The sequence below is a fragment of the Neolamprologus brichardi genome, chromosome 18, assembly GCF_056152115.1.
Source record: "Neolamprologus brichardi isolate AB-2024 chromosome 18, ASM5615211v1, whole genome shotgun sequence".
Taxonomy (NCBI): domain Eukaryota; kingdom Metazoa; phylum Chordata; class Actinopteri; order Cichliformes; family Cichlidae; genus Neolamprologus; species Neolamprologus brichardi.
Window position 1 is genome coordinate 20,187,937 of NC_142121.1, and position 17,262 is coordinate 20,205,198.

The 17,262-nt window shown below is 37.5% G+C and overlaps 1 long non-coding RNA gene across 2 annotated transcripts; it reads left to right on the top strand.

Moving 5' to 3' along the window:
• Positions 1 to 4,902: 4,902 nt before the first annotated feature.
• Positions 4,903 to 6,678, top strand: LOC148097741 (uncharacterized). Of its 2 annotated transcripts, XR_015716791.1 has the most exons (3): positions 4,903 to 4,935; positions 5,739 to 5,867; positions 6,327 to 6,678. It is a non-coding gene; the product is annotated as an uncharacterized LOC148097741 (long non-coding RNA). The 2 variants fall into 2 exon arrangements; XR_015716790.1 differs by lacking the exon at positions 4,903 to 4,935 and having other exon boundaries at positions 5,456 to 5,867.
• Positions 6,679 to 17,262: the final 10,584 nt, after the last annotated feature.

Sequence of the window (17,262 nt, forward strand, 5' to 3'; positions counted from 1 at the left end):
TACGTCTATTGCAGCATAACTAAGGGAGGATTCAGGGTCACCTGGTCCAGCCCTAACTATATGCTTTAGCAAACAGGAAAGTTTTAAGCCTAATCTTGAAAGTAGAGATAGTGTCTGTCTCCTGAATCCAGGCTGCCGGGGGATTCCCATGATGCACTGAGTTTTTTCCTTTCCAGTCACCTTTCTCACTCACTATGTGTTAATAGACCTCTCTGCACTGAATCATACTTATTAGTTATTAATCCACAGCATGTCTTATTAATCCACAGCATGGCTTACAAAAGTATTCGGCCCCCTTGAACTTTCCCACATTTTGTCACATTACAGCCACAAACATGAATCAATTTTATTGGAATTCCACGTGAAAGACCAATACAAAGTGGTGTACACGTGAGAAGTGGAACGAAAATCATACATGATTCCAAACATTTTTTACAAATAAATAACTGAAAACTGGGGTGTGCGTAATTATTCAGCCCCCCGAGTCAATACTTTGTAGAACCACCTTTTGCTGCAATTGGATTCCATTAAAATTGATTCATGTTTGTGGCAGTAATGTGACAAAATGTGGAAAAGGGGGACGAATACATTTGCAAGCCACTGTAAGTACACAGAGAGATAATGAGGGGATGAGGAACAGCTGGGACAAATCAAACCTAACAAGACAAGGGGAAACAAAACTAGACACACTGGATATAGGAAAAGGACTTTCACAATAAAACAGACATAACAAGGGTAATCTAATAAACAAATGAACTTAGCTAACCTAAAGAACTTATAAATAAACATCGACTTCCAAACAAACTAAAACTTAAAACGCTGGGTCAACAGACCCAGGAAAGTGACAGTAAAATCATTTATTATACACATTATACTTATTTTCTTAAATTGCTTATCTATTATCTGTATTTTCACCTGGGGGTCTAGGGGTGCTGCTCTTCTTTTCATAACAAATTAGGACATGTTTATGATAACACACTGACAATATCAAGACAAATTTGGCCTTACTCCATCAGTGAACAGCATGCCCATGCTAACTTAAACTAGACCAGCAAGCTAACCACATGTGTACCAAGTGTTACTTAACAATAGGTACCAAACAAATTAACGGAACGAAATTAACTGTAACAGCAGTTTGCAAAACATTGTGACAGTTCTCAAGTGTTCCTACCTCAAATACAGCACGTGTTGCTGTGTTTTTGTTGTTAAATGGACGAGGAGAGTCCGTGGCTGGTGAGAGGATGCAGCATTTCGTCAGTGGAGCATAGAACGACGTCTGTGATTGGTCAACAAGTGAGTAAAGCTGCATCTGATTGTTCGAAAGCCTCAACCAAAGAGCTGCTGGTCACGGCAAGATACCAACTCGCTTGAGCTCTGCGTGAACGGCACATCCGGGACCTTCAGCACTCAGGAGAGATTTATCTTGACGTATGTATTTACCTTTGATATCCATGATTCGACGCACACTTCGCAAGGTAAAGTTGTATGTTTAACAAGCTAATTAACGTTAGTTAAACGGAATTAAAACAATGCACAATCGATTTGAACAAACTGAAAGTGGTGAATGATGATAAATGTTAAAAAATTACTTAAGATTTATCTTCAACAATAGATATTAGAAGTTAAATTTAACTGCTCTTAAATTCCCACTGGAGTTAAAGGGACCTGCGGCCTAGCATGTGCTCTGCATCTTCAACTGCAGAGACAGTCAGCCTAAGCTCTTTTTAAGTGTAGCTAACTGCAACACACATTTTTTTCAACACAAGATATGTTTGGGGGGATTTAAATGATAATATTAATGTTTTCGTATTTAGCACAAATCAATAGTATTATAGTTATTCGCTCACGGTCTGGGTTTCTGGCCCAGCGTTTCTGACTTTATTCTAAAGTTTTTGAGTTTCTTATGTTTGGTGGTGGGTTAGCTGACTTTGGCATAACGTTATTAACATCGTTTTAAGGAATTTATGTTAGGGCTGTATATTACCACGTTTGTATTTTCATGCCATGTTTCCTGTTTTATTTTGAAAGAGTCTGTTGTGTTCAGTTCATTAATCTCACTTCCCTGTTGTGTCAATAGAATCATTTGTGCGAGCTACTACCCTGCTGTCCCTCCATCCTGTCTCAACCTCCAACAGGAAAATAGAAGTCCTCATATGGTAGGACCAGTAATTGTAGTGTGTGTTACATTGTTCTCATATTGTTTTAAGCTGTGAAGGACATGAGTGTGTTTAAGTAGAAGTCCTCATATGGTAGGACCAGTGATTGTAGTGTGTGTGTTACACTGTCCTCATATTGTTGGGTAGCAGAACTGTACAGTGTTAAGTTTCTATAGAATCTGGTATAAGGAAGTCAGATCCTTCTGCAATAATGTTCACTCATACAAATATGATCTGTAGTTAATTATCTAGTCGGGATTTACAGTACAGAATGTTTCTGACATTATATTGTTGTCTTTTGTTGCAGACAAAAAGTGCTGAGGTCCTGTCTCAACCTTGTACAGACCAATTGGTGAGTGACATACCCACTTCATTCTTCCAACAGGTTACACATTATTTTTTTGTATTTGGTATCAAGTATATGTGTCAGTTGGGCCTAGTGCATAAATGAAATGCACTTTGATTGTATTAAAACAATCAGTTTGAGTCAAAGTTAACCAAAATCAACATTAGCATTAGGAGAAAGTAATTGTCTATACCATTTGTTAGTCCAAACTTTCCCTTAAAGCATCAGCTTGATCTTTATTCTGACTACATTTGATATTTTTGTCCTTTTACACATGTTTTTGTCCATTTAACCTCCCACTGATCAGTTTACATGATTTAATTTCTGGGGAAATAGATGGCTTTAAATCAGTGTTGGGTTTAGAGCTTTTATTGACAACAGCAGGAGAAGTAAGAAGTCAGGAACATGAACTCTACATGTGTTCAGTCGTCATGTCCTCATATTGTTTTAAGCTTTGAAGGACATGAGTGTGTTTAAGTAGAAGTCCTCATATGGTAGGACCAGTGATTGTAGTGTGTGTGTTACATTGTCCTAATATTGTTGGGTAGCAGAACTGTACAGTGTTAAGTTTCTATAGAATCTGGTATAAGGAAGTCAGATCCTTCTGTAATAATGTTCACTCATACAAATATGATCTGTAGTTAATTATCTAGTCGGGATTTACAGTACAGAATGTTTCTGACGTTATATTGTTGTCTTTTGTTGTAGACACCAAGTGCTGAGGTCCTGTCTCAACCTCCTTCAGACCAATTGGTGAGTGACATACCCACTTCATTCTTCCAACAGGTTACACATTATTTTTTTGTATTTGGTATCAAGTATATGTGTCAGTTGGGCCTAGTGCATAAATGAAATGCACTTTGATTGTATTAAAACAATCAGTTTGAGTCAAAGTTAACCAAAATCAACATTAGCATTAGGAGAAAGTAATTGTCTATACCATTTGTTAGTCCAAACTTTCCCTTAAAGCATCAGCTTGATCTTTATTCTGACTACATTTGATATTTTTGTCCCTTTACACATGTTTTTTTCCATTTAACCTCCCGCTGATCAGTTTACATGATTTAATTTCTGGGGAAATAGATGGCTTTACATCAGTGTTGGGTTTAGAGCTTTTATTGACAACAGCAGGAGAAGTAAGAAGTCAGGAACATGAACTCTACATGTGTTCAGTCGTCATGTCCTCATATTGTTTTAAGCTGTGAAGGACATGAGTGTGTTTCAGTTGCCTTCCTCGTGTGGTGGGACCAGTGATTGTAATGTGTGTTACATTGTCCTCATATTGTTTTAAGCTGTGAAGGACATGAGTGTGTTTAAGTAGAAGTCCTCATATGGTAGGACCAGTGATTGTAGTGTGTGTGTTACACTGTCCTCATATTGTTGGGTAGCAGAACTGTACAGTGTTAAGTTTCTATAGAATCTGGTATAAGGAAGTCAGATCCTTCTGTAATAATGTTCACTCATACAAATATGATCTGTAGTTAATTATCTAGTCGGGATTTACAGTACAGAATGTTTCTGACGTTATATTGTTGTCTTTTGTTGCAGACACCAAGTGCTGAGGTCCTGTCTCAACTTTGTACAGACCAATTGGTGAGTGACATACCCACTTCATTCTTCCAACAGGTTACACATTATTTTTTTGTATTTGGTATCAAGTATATGTGTCAGTTGGGCCTAGTGCATAAATGAAATGCACTTTGATTGTATTAAAACAATCAGTTTGAGTCAAAGTTAACCAAAATCAACATTAGTATTAGGAGAAAGTAATTGTCTATACCATTTGTTAGTCCAAACTTTCCCTTAAAGCATCAGCTTGATCTTTATTCTGACTACATTTGATATTTTTGTCCTTTTACACATGTTTTTGTCCATTTAACCTCCCGCTGATCAGTTTACATGATTTAATTTCTGGGGAAATAGATGGCTTTACATCAGTGTTGGGTTTAGAGCTTTTATTGACAACAGCAGGAGAAGTAAGAAGTCAGGAACATGAACTCTACATGTGTTCAGTCGTCATGTCCTCATATTGTTTTAAGCTGTGAAGGACATGAGTGTGTTTCAGTTGCCTTCCTCATGTGGTGGGACCAGTGATTGTAATGTGTGTTACATTGTCCTCATATTGTTTTAAGCTGTGAAGGACATGAGTGTGTTTAAGTAGAAGTCCTCATATGGTAGGACCAGTGATTGTAGTGTGTGTGTTACACTGTCCTCATATTGTTGGGTAGCAGAACTGTACAGTGTTAAGTTTCTATAGAATCTGGTATAAGGAAGTCAGATCCTTCTGTAATAATGTTCACTCATACAAATATGATCTGTAGTTAATTATCTAGTCGGGATTTACAGTACAGAATGTTTCTGACATTATATTGTTGTCTTTTGTTGCAGACACCAAGTGCTGAGGTCCTGTCTCAACCTCCTTCAGACCAATTGGTGAGTGACATACCCACTTTATTCTTCCAACAGGTTACACATTATTTTTTTGTATTTGGTATCAAGTATATGTGTCAGTTGGGCCTAGTGCATAAATGAAATGCACTTTGATTGTATTAAAACAATCAGTTTGAGTCAAAGTTAACCAAAATCAACATTAGCATTAGGAGAAAGTAATTGTCTATACCATTTGTTAGTCCAAACTTTCCCTTAAAGCATCAGCTTGATCTTTATTCTGACTACATTTGATATTTTTGTCCTTTTACACATGTTTTTGTCCATTTAACCTCCCACTGATCAGTTTACATGATTTAATTTCTGGGGAAATAGATGGCTTTACATCAGTGTTGGGTTTAGAGCTTTTATTGACAACAGCAGGAGAAGTAAGAAGTCAGGAACATGAACTCTACATGTGTTCAGTCGTCATGTCCTCATATTGTTTTAAGCTGTGAAGGACATGAGTGTGTTTAAGTAGAAGTCCTCATATGGTAGGACCAGTGATTGTAGTGTGTGTGTTACATTGTCCTCATATTGTTTTAAGCTGTGAAGGACATGAGGACATGGGCCCTCTGACCACCACCAGTAGGCAACGGGTGAAGTGTCTTGCCCAAGGACACAATGACCAAGACTGTCGGAGCCGGGGCTCGAACCGGCAACCTTCCGATTACAACTCTTGAGCCCCTTAGCCCCTTAATTTTAGAATTACACACTGCCCAACGCTGACTTTTCCTACAATGCAGAGAAAAAAGCAAACAGACCTATTGCATGCATTGATTCTCATATTTCACTGTTACTTTTCAAAGGCTCAAGGACCAAGTATTCTGGGGTTCCAAGCCACACGCTTTACTCAGCTGCCCTGGACAACATGAAGGGCACCTCTGCCTCAATCACCCTGGACAACAAAAACATTAGCAACACTTCACCAAGAAGGGGTAAACGCACCCAAATACAAAATGTTTTAGCTGAATATACTTGTGATCAAAGGACAAGTTTATTGTTTTCAGACATGACACTATTGAGAGCTTTTATCATAAATCCTTTCATCTCATTTGATTCCCAGCAGAACACAGCACTTCAAATGGTTCATTCCAAGCATCCTTAAAGGAGCAATAAGCAATATCTTTTCACTGCTAGGTGTGCTGTTGTGCACTGCCTGTAAACCAAACCAAAGTCTATGGCTGGAGATCAACACAGAGAGAGGGATTATGACTTCATGCTGTACTCCAGATGTAATTACACCTCTAGTTCTTCACATAGCCATTTTTAATTCCTTCAACCTAAGTATGATGAATTGTGCTTATTGCTCCTTTAAAGTGCTCCAGTAGAAAGCAAGGTTTAAGAACATTTTGCATTCACATTAAGATATTTTCTTTTGTTTCCATTTATGACAGCTGGGAAGGTGAGAATCAAGTGGACAAATGATGAAGTGAAGGTTGCTGAGCGGCACGTTTCACTTCATAACAAGCTGCAAAGTACCAGGTAAAAAGGAATGTGACTGCTGCCTCCAAGCAGAGCCGGCAGCTCTGAAAGGCAGAGACTGGGTTCTCATAAGGTACTACATCCACAACAGGATCATAGCATTAAAAGAAAGATGCAAGAAAAAAAGAAACAAGCAAGAGAGATACTTTGTTACTTCCACAGTTATGTCAGTATTGCAGTTTTCTGTATTGCATTGTTCTTACTCATAAATCTGTGGTTTATGCTGGGTGCTTTTTGCAATTAAATGATAAGAAAGGCAGATAATGTTCCACGTTTTTATTCACATGAACATTCACTACAAAATGAATTAATGCATTACAATATTAAGACTTAAAAAGTAGACTGACCACATTTGACCTATGTCTTTTTTTAAGTCTCTACACAGCTCAGATTTACTGTTTTATTAACACATAAATGTCTGATATTTCTGTCAGAAGTTACCCGACTGGTGAGCATTACTATTGTGCATCCATGCCTATTATATTGTAATCTCAAAAGGAGCCAAGCTAAAAATACAGAACCTACCCTTACCTGGTCCTTATAAGTCATGTATACTTGAAAATTATGTGTTTCCATGGGCTTCACAATTCACCTAAACATGAAATATCAGTGTGTGACCTTATGGTACTCATAAGTCACATAAACCTGACAGTGTCCTCACAAGTAGCAGTAAATTCAGGTTTGACCAAAATTTAGCCCTAGCCAAAATCTCAACAGATGGGCATGTTCCTGGAAGCATGGGTCAAACCTTTTGTGATTCCCATGCCTCTAGGACCTTCGGAAAGGCACGTTCCCATTTGTCACATTTTTGTCATACGTACTGATATATCACGAAAACACGTATGTGTGTGTGTGTGTGTGTGTGTGTGTATTACAATAGAACTTGTACTCCATTCATTGCAGGACATATGTTTTAGAGTTCATAAAGCCTCCGTACAATTTATCATCTTAACTGCCATTTATCTGATCTGCACTAAACAAAGGTTTTGGAAACTTTGAGTCTATAAATCAAGTGAACTTTGTATTTACAGCAACCTGTTAAAAATATTCTAAAAGCTGTTAAGAGCGGTTTGCCTGCCCCAACTCCACTCAACTTGTTTTGGCTGCCTTCAGGCCTCCCCAGTCTCATTCATGCAAGCAGGAAACCAACAAAAAAAATCTCAGTGTTGGGATCCCCTTCAAAAAAAAGTATGCTTAGATAATATCAGAGTTACTACGCCAACAGGACTTGTTTGGGTTATGTACAAATGAGAGAAAAGAAGACAGGAGAAGAAAAGCGCTGGCAGCACAGACAACAAAGAGCCTGCGTGCCAATAGGAGGAGGAACTCCCTTTAGGTGAGTGTCTTTAAAATGCTAGCTTTGCACGAAACCAACACAGATCTACCAGCACACACCTTATTTACACCCACTCAGATAGGAGTCAGTCAGAGGGCAAATGCCATCCTGTCAAGAAGATTTAATGCAATATGAATCTAGAGTGATCATGATCTTTATTACAGTGTTTATTTTTAGTGTTTGGTTGCTATATTATATAATTGCTGCTTTTGTTACCAGGGTTTTCTTTTTTAATGTAATTGCCTGGTCTCATAAGAGATGCAAAAATTATATACTATATACCTAAAGCTCTGCCTCATTCCCATGTTTGTTACTTTCTTTATACCAGCAAAACCTTGTCGGTGATCAAAGCATAACTTACCCATTATCCCTAAAGATAAAACTATATTTTGGATGTAAATAAATGAGGTTATTTGGAAGTTTTTCTGGATAAAGTGAAATAAAAGTGACATCTGCTTCTCGTGCGGCCTCTGCTGGGATACATAAACAGATCTCCCAGGTGGTCTGTGTGTGCGTGTCTGTTTGTGTGAGTTTGTGTGTGGATTTCTCTGTGCATGTGCTCACATCAATTTCTTTGTGAGCAGTGCGTGTAGCATGTTAGAATGCATGTGTGTGTTTCGGAGAAGAATCTGAGAAAACCTTAAGTGGAAGGCAGCCAAGCCCTTATGAACGGTGACACATTAAGCAGAGCCAAATGCAGTCTGACAGTTAAGTTTAATGATATTTGTATCCAAGCAACACGCTTCCAGACCTGCACTGGATCTGTTCTCTCGACGGGACCTGAGCTCAATACGACGCCTCAAGCCTGGTGTGAGTTTGCTCATAACTTGTGTGAGAGAGGGAATGTTTATACCATATTTGATGAGACTGTGTATGAACTGCATGTGTGTGGGCGCGCACAGCCAACACTGCATGTTCCGACTCTTCGTGCTGTCTCAAAGAGTGTTATTGCACACATGCTGACAGCAGTTGTGAATCTTTTATGAAATTTTAGATACAGATACAAACCTGGATGTGTATATACCTCGCATCCCCAGAAGATTTAACATCTTTTCTGCAGTCCACACACCTCCTTTGGGCCCACCACAGAGCCACATCAAGCTGGCGCTCTCCTTACTGCTGAAAATCTGCAATCGCAGGCGAAAAATACAGCACCACCCCCCCCCCAGGATGGCAGTGTTGGTCAGCTGCACCACCACATAAAGGATTTATGGGATTGTAAACCAATAAAATGTGAACCAGTGTTTGAGATACTCTTTAGTTGGTAACATCAATTATATTTTTCATGAAGTGATTAGTAAAATAACTTTATTTTATACCTAAATATGACTATTGAAATAACTGGCCAACTGAAAAAAAATTCCCAATATGAGACATGTCTGCAACCATGTACACATGGACAATTACCTACTGGTCTAACCATCACTGAAACAATCACACTAAAAATTGGTGCATATAAAACAACAATCTGTGGGTGTGTAGGTGTTTTCAACCAATCTGATGTTGCTGTAAAAGAAAAATTTTAGGGTTAGGGTTAGCAGGGCGTATTTGATTTTTATAAGGACACACTGTTAGCCATTTCATAGTTTGTAGGTCAAGTAAGTAATCCGTTATGTCATTGACCCATTATGTAATTTTGTGGCTTACAGCCATTCAAAAAAATCCTCATTTTTATTTCATTTTGTTGTTTTGTATTCGTTAAACATGCTTTCCTTATTTCAACACAGAGAGAGAGAGAGAGAAATGCACAGATAAGAAATAAAAGTATTTTGGTGATCAGCCGATAAGAAAAAAAGACAGGATACTTTAAATGTTTGTGGCGGTAGAGAGCGTAGTAGCACATGGAGATCTGACAGTCTTTGACAGTCCAGGATGAGGTGGAGATGAGAATGCTGCTGCATGAATGGGTATCTGGAAAGTATTTTATCTGGAGGATTCTTGGAAAAGGCAGGCATTTTGGGGCATTTTCTCTGATTTTTTTGGATCAAATAAATGACAATAGTCTTAAGATGAGGAAATCCGGACAGTGTGGGAAAGCAGAACTGACAAAAATAATAGAACAGCAGGAAAAGCATAAGCACCAAAGAATGCAGGAAGATGTGAAAACAAAGTTGTTTTTTATAGCACTTATGCAAAGGCTTCAGTTAGTGCATGAAGATGACTCATTTACATGAAGAGATTTGAGTCTATTAGATAGATATGATTCAAGCCACTTCAGCACAGTACCTATAATACCTATAACAGCATGCTCTAATCTCTATAATAAAATATTATGGTCAACAGTATCGACCGCTGCGGAGGGGTCTAATAGGACAAGCACAGGGATGAGTCCACTGTCAGAGTCCATAAGAAGATCATTTGTAATCTTCACTTAAGCTGTTTATGTACTGATTTGAGCTCTGAAACCAGACTGAAGCTCTTTGAATAAACAATTCCTCTACAGACAATTAGTTAGTTGTTTTAAAACTGCTCTTTCAAGAATTTTTGAGATAAAAGAAAGGTTAAAGACTGGCCTATAATTACTTACTTGGATCAAGTGATGGCTTTTTGAGTAATGGTTTAATTGGTTTAATTACTGCCAGCATGAAGGCCTGTGGTACATACCCCATAAAGACAACTCACAATAAGCTAAACAACAACTGGTTTTAAGCTAACATCATGCCAGCTAATGTTAGGTTTGAGTGTTCTTAAAATCACTCTTTCCCTCTGATAACCAGTTTAATTCGTGGTTACTGAGTTTATGTGTCCAAGTCCAACAGTGCTAAATAAACTTTAAAGAAAGTTTCACTGATTCAGGCTAAAAGCAGGAAAAACAGCAACTGTTAGCTGTTAGCTGTTAGCAACTAAGGATATTCTCAGTATTACTGTCACAGGACAGAAGCTGGTTTTACTGACTCATTGGCTTGTATCTGACTTTTTTCAAGTTTTACAATCTCCTCCAGAGTAAAGAGACATGGACATCCAGCATATTGATAGCTGAGGTAAACAACAGACTGACAACCTATACTGACCAGAGTTGCTTTTCCTTCTTCGACTACCATAGCCACAATTATACACTTTAATTGGGAGGGTTAAGAAAACAGAATTCAGCCGACTGTAATCTGCAATCTACTGACAGCTACGGTAACCTTTACCTTTAAACATTGCACACTTAATGATAAAAGTTACACAAGTAGCAATATTGTCAGCAAATCTTTTGGTTGCCATGTGTGCAGTAATAATGTGGCACCATTAAGCAATCCTTACTTACCTCAGCAAGCCAAAAGAGTCTGACAGTGATGCAACATGTATGTATATATGAGCGTGACAGGAAGGAAAAAGGAGAGAAGATTTGGTTCTAATTATACCTTTTGTACCACAGTTTTTAGGTAAATGACAAATGGTTGAGACATCTTTCTCTCACTCTCTCTATAGAGATTTACTAGTTTGAAAAACAAGCGTATATTTTTGGAGGGTGGAAACGCCTTGGAGGAGCTTCTTTAGCGTCCGTGTAGCCTTTTGAAAGTCATGTGTGATTGTCAGGCACCTGATGTCATTGTAAATGACATTTAAAAGAATGCCACTGGTCTAGATGTCTCACCCATTTTAACTATGGATTTGCGTAATAACATCTGACAGATAAAAATAAGTTTGAAACATATTTTGAGAGTTTTAAGTGGAAGTTTCAATTCTCACTAAGCAGTATCTTGATCTACATAAAAATAACATGTGCAGATTGCTGATTTGAAGCAGTCTGCTTATTTTGCCAAGTTTTATGTCTCGGTATGCCAGAAAGTGTGGTCACAGCTCAATAGCGCTTTGATCTTTATAACCCAAATGCGATGAACTCAGGACCCAATGTTGACAAAGGATAAAATATCTTTTATAACTAAAACTGTGTTTTTGTTTAATGCTGGTGTGTCAATTTATAACATCTATCTAACTGATAAAAGGCCATATAACAAGAAGAAAATGAAGAAGAAAAAGAAGAGGCAGAAGAAGAAGAAGAAAAGAAGAAAAAATGACTTACTTTTACTTACTTTTCACTCATGAAGTAAGTAGAGTATGTGTCTTGGTGTGTGGTATGTCTACAATGAGGAGAATGTAAACTGTGGTGAAATGTGATCTTTGGCCTCTCATAGTTTTCCCAGGTTTGGAGATCAGAGCGATTAATGGCATGCACACACAGTTTTTCAAGTTTGTTAGTGATTATGAAAAAAATGGCTTCACTGCTAATATAATTTCTAATTAATGAGTCCTAGGACAATATCTTTTAGTTGTGTGAATCTCTATTTGTTTGTTTGTGCTTTTCTGTTTGTTTGCTTGCTTGCTTTTTGTTTGTTTGTTTCTTGGTTGGCTGACAAGGTCAAACAATCTTGCCAGCATGGGTTTCATAAAATTTTCAAGGACAAAATTGCACAATCACCTCATCACCCATCAACAAGCGTCAGTCAAGGTGCGTGAGAGACTCTACTCCACCTCTTTTTATGAATCATTTCTCAACGAAATGATCAGTAACATCAGATAAAGCAACACAAATCAGTTGTCTATATAAACATTCCTGATTGTGACGGGTGTATATGAGTGTTTGAAAACGAGCCAAGTCTGTGCATGATTCATGCAGGCAAGGCTCAAACTAGAGTCATATGGATTCATATGCTAAGCTGGAATCCAACGGGTGTAAATGGAAAAATCAAGTCTCATGTGATCTTGTTAGAGACGCTATTGCTGTGCTAGATCAAGAGAGTCAAGATGTGTACTGCTGAATTTGAACTACAAAATATTCTTAAAAGCACTACAAGAGTTCATTGTTATCTATCTAAAAACTAACATATATTTTAGGTTAAGGCTAATTAGGGATGTGGATGGAGATGAAACAAAGATCTGGGCTGCATGACAAAAGCACATCTAATGCTGAAGTGTGAACTGCCTATTATGTTATATATCAGATGTATGTTCGATAAGAACTATGTGTTGTTTTTAATATATTAATATGTAAACATACATTATGATGATGTGATACGAAACATACCACAAGTCCTCTGCACAAAGGTTAACACAAAGAATATACAGAATATTTCTTCCGCTATTTTCTTGTAAGTCTGAAATTGCATTCTTTCCTATGGCCACCAGGGGGCAACTTCTCTGGTTCAAAGAAGGAATCTGGTTGCATTGCAATCTATGGGAAAATGGCTCTATTGCTTACGTGAACTATGATCTCTAGAAACACTTTCTCAATGAGTTAATTGTCCCAGTCATTAGTTTTAATTCTTATTTAGTTCGACAACTTGTTTATACAGTAAATTATGGTCCCCATTATGGTGAAAAAGCAGAAGGGCAAGGTGTCCTTTAGTGAGGCCTTACCTTGAGTACAATGCCATGTCCTGGCCTGCTAGAGTATTAGGTATAGCTGATGTAGCTCACCAGCTACAGGAACTTACCAACTACTACAGCAAATATACTTCATCAAGTTTTTAGCACCACCTATTTCACAAGGAAGCATTTTTTGTTGTTTATTTTTTGGGCTGCACCAGTTTATGATGTGATCAGGCCACCAGAAGACATTATGTAAATAATAAGTGCTGCGTAAACATTTGCGGTTCAAACTAACTGTCAGTGGTTAATTTCAAGTGAGGATCACATGCAATGACTCACCAGCTGTTGCTGCTAAACTGGGGAGTTCAAGTTCTGAGACACTCTGCATAAGACTGTGTACGTCTTTCCCAGGAAACTGGAAGTGGAACAGCTCGTGAAAGGATGTTTTCTTTGCTACACCCAGTGTTTGTTAGGTTTGAGGAGGGAAGGTGGGTTGTGATGAGGTCAAAGGAGAATTTGGGTGAATTGTCATTTCTATTTTGGTTTCACTAACAGACAGCAACTCCTGTCCTTTGATGGTTTAGAGTCTGTTGCTTACATTTGACCCAGACCTATGGGCCAAAAGAAAAGTGAGAGACCCCTGAGGCTTGGACAGAGAAATTAAACAGGCGGATGAAGACAACCAGCACATCTTTGTGATGTCGATGTTGTTCTTTATCTTAAATCTGTTAATATATTTACAAACAAGTAGTAAAATGTGCCTGTTCAACCTTTAAACAGGAAATCAGTGTTTTATAGTATTTATCATAACAAGACGTAAACATCATACCTCAAATTTGTAATAAATATTCAGTGATACTGCGCTCTGTACCTTATGATGATCTGGGAACTCCATCAGAAAGTGTGAAGCCCATAAACACAATGGAGGCCTAGAGTCAAAGAGGCACACACACGATGAAAGCATTTCCTGTCCATTGACCTCTTCTCATTCCCAGACTGCCGTGTTATGTAGGGAGATCAAAACAAACTTTGAAATCTGATCCTCATTTAGCATCAAAAAGCCACTACCAACAAAGAAACAAATGATGAAGTAAAAGGGTTCAAAAAATAGCTGGAGAAAGGGCCGTAGCACAATGCTATTGTAAGTAGTTTTAAAAAAAAAAGAGGGAGAGACTGGCATTTTGTTTGCTTTGTGGTCAGACACACCTTTGTTTTTTCACAAACACTGTTTTGATCATTTGGCAAACACTGAAGTAGAAACTGAAATAACCCAGTTAAATATTCCCAACAGTGCAAAAATGTTCATCTGGAAAACAACCCAGAGATCGAGTTACAAAGAAGCTAAGAAGCAATACTTGGAATAGCCGAAATTCCATAAACCACAGATGTAAAGTTAGTGTGAAAAAATCTACTCTCCTTAAATCGTCCTTTGACATATTCAAAATGTAATTTAAAAGTATTATAAGTATGTTTGGTAATTTATAGCCCATGTGATCCATGATTCGGATTACTTTCTCTATAGCTAAACGTTGTAGCTTATACTCCTGACAGGTCAAAAGATTTTGTCTTTAATGATTGCAAAGGCCAGTGTTTACTTCAGGGCCAAACGAGTCCAGCTCCACCTCTCTGTGGTTTGCTCTAGGGTGGGGGTGTGAAGGGAGTGAGAGACGGAGCCTGACTTGGCCGGTGTCTCAGTCACAGTTTAAAAATCAGCAAGCACTCCCTGAAAATATCAGATGATGATGTACATTCGGAAAAAAAACATGAACGCCGTTTGAGTCGCCATGACGCATGAGGTAACAATAGAAAAGCATTTTTCAGTTGCTTCCATTTGCTAGCAAGCCATTCAGATATAATCAGGAAGACCACTGTTTTGAGACATGCTGTATAAAGAAAAAAACAAGAGCAACGTGAGCAGCATGATAAAAGGAGCAAAATATCATGTACTGATTATGCAAAGTGGGTGTATACAGATTGTAATTGTTAAGGTAACATAAAAGAAGTAACAGGCAGATAATACTACCTTGAAGAATCACAAGATAAGCCCAATTTCAAAGTGTAGGCCAAAAGCGGGCCTGTTATACATGTCACATATGTTACATGGTGATATGAACCTAGAAAAATGCACTTTTTGAAGTTTTCTTCAGTGCTTGTTTGTGTTTCTCTATATTGGTGATGTCAAACTAATATAAACTAGACTGGCGAAAATCCCCCTTTAAAGAAGTTTAACTGCACATGAGAGGAAAAAAGTGCAATTTCTACAACAACAAGTACATCTCAGGTTTAATACTCTATAAAGAAGTGCTGTGGTAGTAATGAAGGAAATGTATATGTATGTGTCTTTGAGCTTAAATTGTTAGAAATAAATGTGTAAAATCAGAGGAAAATTTATGAAAATACAGTCCAAATTTATGCTCTCCTTTACATTTTCCAAAAACATTTAGTAAACAACATTGGTATCTTTGCTGGGCCGATTCTGACCCCTGCTCTAGACTTTAAATCATTTACTTTGGCTATTGAAACTATGACCTCGCTCATGATATTTACGTTCACGTTTGGTCATCAAAAATAATTCCCAGCAAAGACAAGATTTTGGCTCAGATTGTGACACATGCAGTCATAATATGCCGAACTAAAAAGTGACAAATTTAGACCCACACTTATTTTAAGGGCCTTCATATTGTGACCTTAAAATTTTGCATGTCTTCATTAAATATACTTCAGTTTAATTTAGCATTTTCTCTATTTCTTAAATGGTATTTGGTGCTTCTTTGCAAAGTTGTTGTTGTTTTGTTTTGAGGTTTTATGATCGGCAACAACAGAAAGGTTTGCTGTGATAGCATCACAGCTACTGATTAGCAGAGGCAGTTTATGTCCCAGGGGTATCATATTAATGCCGGTCATAGGACAGCAATCTCTCTGGCATACACCACAGGGTGTTTTCAGCTGCTATCACATACAGTAACAGGTTATATTGTCTGCCTGTTATTTCTGCTGTGTCACCATACGATCTTTAAAAAGGGTTTTGGTGACAAGACACTGTGTCAGAGGATACCATATTAACATATGAATATAAATAAATGTTGTTTTTTAACTGAATTTTTTTTTTTTGTACTTAAGAAAGACAACATTCGGGGTAGTTCTAAGCTCTATCTCCTTTATTACTCCTGTTATCGCTTTATTACTCCGGTTTTTAACACAGTTTTGTTTGTTTTTAAGATGATATGGTCACAGACCCAGAATCATGAGGTGCATAAAATGTAATAAGTCTGACTCCTACTACTCCAACACTTTGCTTCATGCATCCCAACTTTTTCTTATTCATCTCAACTGTAATTATTTAAGTAAATAAAGCAGAGAAAATAAAAATTTTTAAACAGCTGCATTAACTAGAAGAGGAGGACCATAAAGATGAACATTTGTTTCAATGTTTTTATGTCATTAAGGAGTTTTCTTTGTGTGGGACTTTAAAGACATTTTGTGTGCACTTACTTTTTAAACTGCCCAACTGGTTCATTTTTACAGCCCCATTAGATTCATCTGTAATAACTGAGTCATGTTTGAAGGTCTTAGATCTGAGAGAGACACATCAAACCACTTTATAAACAAACTTTAAAAAGAAACCAAAAAGCATCATCAATGTCATATTTATTAAATGCAAAAAAATGCTTATTTGGTATCCAGATTTGTCAGATGTTCATGATACAGTCAAAATTATTTGTAAAATTGCACCAAATCTAAAAAAAAATCCAAAAGTTTTGTGCGATTTTTTCTCAGGAGTTAGAGCAGGTCATATACTAACCAGAAGGCTGGTGGTTTAATCCCTGGCATGCACTATGCCAAAGCATCCTTGGGTAAGATACTGAACCCCAGGTTACTCCTGATGCATTCACCTGAATGTGAATGTTACAGAAGGTAGAAAGTGTAGAAGATGCAGAAAAAAGTCTCGATGCATGCTCAATCATCCTGGTAAGTAAATCTCAAAAGGTTGATTCTGTTCATCTGGCTAGTCCAGCTCCTCATAGTCTTAATATAAATATATAGATCTGCTTGTGTGAAAAAAAATCAATGGAATCAGTTTTCCCAGTGTGTATGAGACGCAGCATTTAATCACCATATGGTTCTCATTTGTAGAGCAATTATTAAAGAGTAAAATCTGGGATTATTATTAGTTTTTCAACAAAAGGTGTGCATCCTTGGTTATATAATCACTGAGT